Source organism: Meleagris gallopavo, chromosome 5, assembly GCF_000146605.3.
Source record: "Meleagris gallopavo isolate NT-WF06-2002-E0010 breed Aviagen turkey brand Nicholas breeding stock chromosome 5, Turkey_5.1, whole genome shotgun sequence".
Taxonomy (NCBI): Eukaryota; Metazoa; Chordata; class Aves; order Galliformes; family Phasianidae; genus Meleagris; species Meleagris gallopavo.
The window spans coordinates 8,515,401-8,521,841 of record NC_015015.2 but is presented as its reverse complement, the minus strand read 5'-3'; positions in this window follow the sequence as shown (position 1 = coordinate 8,521,841).

Sequence of the window (6,441 nt, the reverse complement as noted above, 5' to 3'; positions counted from 1 at the left end):
TAACGGTTTCACTCAGAATAAATAATTTTGTTACACAGTACAGACTACACAGCTTTCAATTTAGTAATAAAGTAATAATTTTTTTTATTTAAATATTCCTTAAGTCAAATCCTTTTAGAAGTTGTGAAGGTCAGATGTGAAAATCCTCATCAGCTGAAAGCTTAGGGATTAAAAAAATGCAGTCAGGCTGAGATATTTTGAAAGACTAAAGACATGATTACTGGGCCTTCTCTTTGGGCATAATGCAAGAAGAACTAAACAAGACTACCAACTCACACACGATGATTCCATTTATTTCTTAAAAACCTTAAATACACACATACTTCGGAAGTTTCCCAAGGTCAGATAGAGCTAGGAAAGATGGACAGCAACATGGGTACAGGCCCAGCAAGTGGCATAACAGGCAGTAACAGCTTTTTGAGGACTCACGTTTTAAATTTTTTTTTACAGGCATAATATTAATCCAAAACACTAAAAATAGTGCATGACAGTGGGTGATAGCATGATCTCAGAAAAATGTCCTTCAATAGCAGTTATTTATTAAAGCCATGACAGCAATATAAACTATACAACAAACAAAACAAGTTTACAAGGGTATTAGTTAATTTCTGCTTACAAAAAGAAAAACCCTTTCTGTATATCACTTCCTAACTGAGGTAAAACTTTACAAGCTTTGAAATTTTTTTTTTTTAATTGAAGTTTTTGGGACAAACAACTGTTACAAGTACCATGCAAAAATCAATGACAACCATTTCACACAATTATATTTGACGAAATCATTTCCAAGGGGGAATTGTTATAGCATTTACCATCTGGAAAAGAACAAGTTTCAGAGTGATTTCAACTTCGCATGTTTTACATTATATAATTCAGAAGAACCAAGTATATTTAAGCTAAGAGAGAAAAAAGTATTACCACTGAGACATTCATGTATATACAACTTTACAAATAAGTCTTCATACAGATTTAAAATTATTTTTTATTAGTATTCTATTGAAAACATTTCAGAACATTTCTAAATTTACTTATGAAGTTGCTTGCTTCCTTAAGCTATCATATTTGATAGAGATCAGTGAAACATCTACTGCCCATTCAACTGCATGCATCAATTTATTATAACTGAAGTCCTGTATATTTATCGGGTAATGTGTTTGTGGAAGATGTATTTATGAAGAGCAGAGGCATTAAAGCTGTACTGGATAATAATGCTGATGGCAATATTTTCATTATGCTCCTCTCAAACTTGCGCCAGCTTGAGCCAAATTCTGATCAGCAAATAATGGCCCTATACAACCAATTTCCTCCAAATGCAGACAAGGTTGGGCTGGTTCATCCCAGTTCCATGACCAGCAGGGCAGAGGAACCCGTGGGTCCGCACCTCCAGAAAGGGGAAAATAGAGGACGCTGAATTATTAAAAACAGCAGCAACAATCTGAGGAGAAATGAACTAATTTACTAGATATGGCATCAGAATGCAAGATAACACATTATAATAAGAATTGAAGCTAATAAATCAAATATAATGAGTGAAAGAGGGTCTGAAAACTGAAAGCCTTACACTAATGCGTGTGCTCAGGACAAGCAGCAGGGGAGAGAGCGTGGTCTCTTGATCTTGCCAGGGGCTCTATCTCCTCTCTGAACACAAAGTCCTGTGGGGTATGTAGTTCTTCTTATCTTCTGGGATAGGTACCTGGACCTGGAGCATTAATTCTTTAACTTCCAGTGCACTACATGTTGTTATGATGTGGAATACTGATAATCAAAAATCATAAAACCGTAACAAAGCAGTTAAACTGTATTGCAGCCTAGTGTACTTCCAGTTAAACAAAAATTTGTTATGACACTGGCAATTGGACAATAAGGAGATAATGCATGCCAGTGTGTTAAAAGATGAGATGTTATAAACAATTCCTAACATTTTGGATATCAGAATTCACATACAAAGTAGTTAAAATAATTTTTCAACCATGAGGTAAACATTCTGCCTGCTAAACAGCTGCTCCTTACTCATTTTGGTTTGAAAGTAATTTTGACCTTTATCAAGCTGTAGAAACCTCTAAATTTTTCCACCACAAGAAAGTCAAAACTAATCTGCTTGAAACACTTGTACTATTTGTGAAAAGACCATCTCCATGCACTTCTGGAGAACTCCCACAGAACTGAGAGTGCAGCATCTCTCAGCTTATCCAAACTAGGCACTTAGTAAAGTAGATCTTGAGCTTGTTTTGAAATGTATCACTGAGGATACCATTTTGCTCTTTTGACTTTCCCCCCTTTCACCCATAAAAAAATACTACTACTTCTACATTTTTCTAAAGCCTTTTTTTTTTTTTTTTTAATTTTACTATGGTCTCCAGTTCTCCCTCTAGTGCTTGAACTTATGCTCCTGATTGTTTTTCAATGGTATGACAATGACAGTTTATCTTAGATTTTGTTTTTACTTTGAAAAACAAAGTGCATTGTCTTGGGAAGACTTTGGAAGTAAATTTTTCTTCCTTATCACAGTCACAATAATGGTTGGATTTTGTTGTTCAAAAAAACTTTGATTTTTTTTTTTTCCAAACAATAGAGATTGTATTTTGAAATTTTTACTGCTATATATGAATAAAACAGTTATTTCTCTATACTTCTATTATAATAGTTTTACTGAAGTATTTTCTTCTTAAAATACAAAACCTTCTGAACGCAGATGATATTTTAGACGTAGAAGAAACAACTTCACTAGTTTACAGTGTTCATCTGTTTCAAAGTTGTTGATTAGACTTAACCCAACCGAAGTTGAACTCCTTACATAAATTCTAGGTACTTGTACAATATTTACTGAGTCACGGATGAAGAGTCTGTTAGATGTAGAGTTAAGTCAATATGTCACTCCGATAATACAGCTTCATACCTTGGAATATTTAAAAGTAGCTTTACATAGCAATGCTATCTGCTGGTAAAATTAGCTAAGTTGATTTCTTTCAACATATTCTGGAGAAGTACACGAAAAGGAAGCAGACAAGCTCTTCATGACAGATGATATTGTTTGTTAGGATCTTTGCATCCTACTATTAAAAGAGGGACCTCTGTTCCAGAATGTAAATAGTTAAGTACAACGAAAAGTTAGCCTCTGCCTGCCTCTCCTTCTCCTTCCATCATTTATTGATGTTGTTTAAAAAAAAGCAATAGCAAAGTTCTAAATCACAGAATCACAGAAATATGTATTTTTCTCCTGAGAATGACTAAGGGATAAGCTTGCATAGCGTCTCGTTAACTTAAATAGCTTTTCATTCTCATCTGTTTTGCTGCTATTTCTGTTATCTCTGTCTGAAATTCAGACAGAGGTATTTGCCACTATATAGCTGTCCTAACAACTGACTCTAATCAAAAGCATCTTTTTAATAAAATATCACTTTTGACATTGACTTTTAAAAATATCCCTTAGCTTTCACTAATTAAACATTATTATACACATCCTACAAAATTACTTTCTATCAAATTGTTTATTCAAGAAAAATACAAGCTTAGGTGTCACGTTAATAACCATGTATGATAGGACATTTAGAACAGAAGCGTGAAAATGTAGTACTTCAGCTACAAATACAGCAGTTTTAACACTAATTAGCATTGTTGCCACAACCTGGAGTATTTATTTCAGGTTTTTGCCACACTTGTTGTAACATCATTGAATTGCTATACAAAAAATCATGATAGTTATGAACAGGAAATACATTACTCTGTGAAACAACAAGAAAAATAGCTATTACTCCCTGAGGGAGAGGGGGAAAAAAAACAAATACCACAAACAACAACAATCATCCAAACAACAAAACTAATACCATCTGGTTTCCAAAATCCTGTATGACTTATTTCCACCCTTTTTATCTGGTTACAGACAGAACATTCTTTACACTACTGTTTCACTTTAACAGTTTGAACTCAGATTAAAAAAATAAATAAATCAGCTCTGTGCTATAGAAAACCATTGAGCTCTTGGGGCTCTATTTCTTCTCCAGGTTTCATCAGTAGAAAAAGCTTTTATGGCTTGTTCACCAGTATCCTGGCAAGTAGTTATGGCAGGAAGGCTGCATGAGGAAGGGAAAAAGGTGGTATGGTGGCAGCAGCAGGGAAGAGAACTAAACATTGACTAAAATATGTTTACTTTATCCCATCATGTCGTCTTCATTTACAAATGCTTATTTGACTGAAACTTAGTTCTAACTCTGAGCCACTGAATTTAACACAATAAACTGAAAAGTTGACTTTCGGAAGAAAAACTTTTGTGCAATATGTTCTCAAATAGTTTTATAAAATATTGATAATTATACTCAGGAATATTCAGATGAAGAAATAAGCCAATCAATACAACACAACTGGTAGACTAAACTTGTAATTTAATTATAATTCTTTGAGTTATTGTATTTCATTTGAATATCACAGTGGCTAGGCCATACCAGATAAAGATGCCACAGTTATAATCGGATAAATTGTTGTCTTATGTGCCATTTGGTACTTGAAGAGCTATAATCTTCTCACCTTCTTTGCTTTAGTTTCATAATTCGTGTATTATATTTAAATATATCATAAGTTACCATTCCCGTAAGTATCCTTCTTCATCCACATTCACTGCCTGCAGCTATCATTGCCTCTATACTGCAAGGTACTTGAGTTCTTAGCCTTACTAGAATTCTTGTCTACCAGTTGTTCTCTCTCTAACAAAGGCTCTGGTCTTTTCCCCTATAGAGAATTCAGACAGCTTTAGTAACCCTTCTAGTATTTTGAACTTATATCTGCTTCACTTACTGTTCACTTTCCTACATGATATACATGATTTTGGAACATTATTTGGAATATTTTTCTTGTTAAAACTAACTCATCTCACTTTCTTAACGGGCATTTAGAAGTTTGAAAGACCAGCACTCATCTTTTAGAACTGGAGCTCAAGGATGTGGCTGCAAATGACAAAAAGGGCATGAAATGAATAAACACAAATGAGAAGGACACTCACAGATTAGTGAAAAAAGTTACATAAGTTTCTACAGACATTGAGTGAGGTAGTAGTGATTTGGAACAGTTCATTCGGGGGGAAGTTATGGCAGGATGAATGGGCCTGCAGTCCTTAAGATGTTATGTTTCAACTGGTATTCACAGTTCTTCAGGTTTGCCTTCAAGGAGATCTTCAACAATTGCAAATTGATTCTAGAGCAATAGAAGCCTCTCTACTAGAATTTAATCCATAACTGTTCCACCTTTCTACCCATCCAGCATACTGATATGTGCAATAATTGATAGTTTTCTGGAGGATAACAGCTCGAGAACTAATCTATTTAAAATACCAGGTCCATCTATACCTTCAAGCTGACATAAGGAAAAGACGTTTGAAGGAGCTAGGGGAGGAACAGATAGTGATACCCAAAATCAGCTGCAACATTCCCCTCCTAAATACAGGTTATATTAAACTTTCCACATTAAGAACAATGCATTTACAGTGTCTTAATAATAAATAAGTATTTGGCCAGTCATAAACTTAATAAAATTCTATGCTTCTGCTGAGCCCTTGTTATCTGTGGATGCTTCCTCTGAGTCCTGCAGTTAAGCAGATAAGTTAACAGTTAAAAAAGAAGGAAGCAATCTACTTTCATAGGCAAAATGGGTATAAACAGATCCCATCCTAAGCCAGACCTAGGTTTTTAGGCCTGAAATTCTAAACTTCAGTCCCTTAGCTTCCCAAAAATATTTGGCCACTATAGAGCAACACCAGGGAATCCATCTCCCAAAACCAGAAAAAAAAAAAAAGAAAAAGAAAGAGAAAATCAGGTCTATCATGTCCCTGTGACATGCCCACACACTGCACATTCTCCACAAGAATTTTCCCATCACTCACTCATATAATGTAGGATTTCTTCTTTTCCTGCCTACAGGAATCATACTGACCCTCCTACCCCTTTTTGGAAAGGAGAAAAATGTTCCACTGCTTTATTGCCCACTTATTTCAAGCTTTCTGCATTTGGAAAACAAAGCCGTTTTAATTCCTTTTCTTAAATAACACTGCCTCATTTTTCAGAGCTGATCTAATATGAGGGAGTAAACATGGCCCAGACAAACAATACAACAGTTGCTATTGATCTGAATGATCTGCTCCTAAGTGCAGGCTCCAGCTTCCCACCCATAGAAGCAGCTGCCAGTCACTTTGTACCCTTTAAGCATTGTCTTAAGCTCACATTCATGCTAGAAGTTTTGCGCTTAGAAAACAGTTTGAATTAACTTGTTAGGATTTAGCAAGCATTTCACAGAATTACAGATTTAAAAAAATATACTTTTTTAAAATAATCTCAGGAATAAGAAAGAAAATACAAACTTCAAAAATAGATTACTTAAGTAATAGCATCTTGTCAATTATTCCTCAGTACTCTACCATCTGCTCACTACCAAGTCACAATTTGTACTTGCAGTATTGAA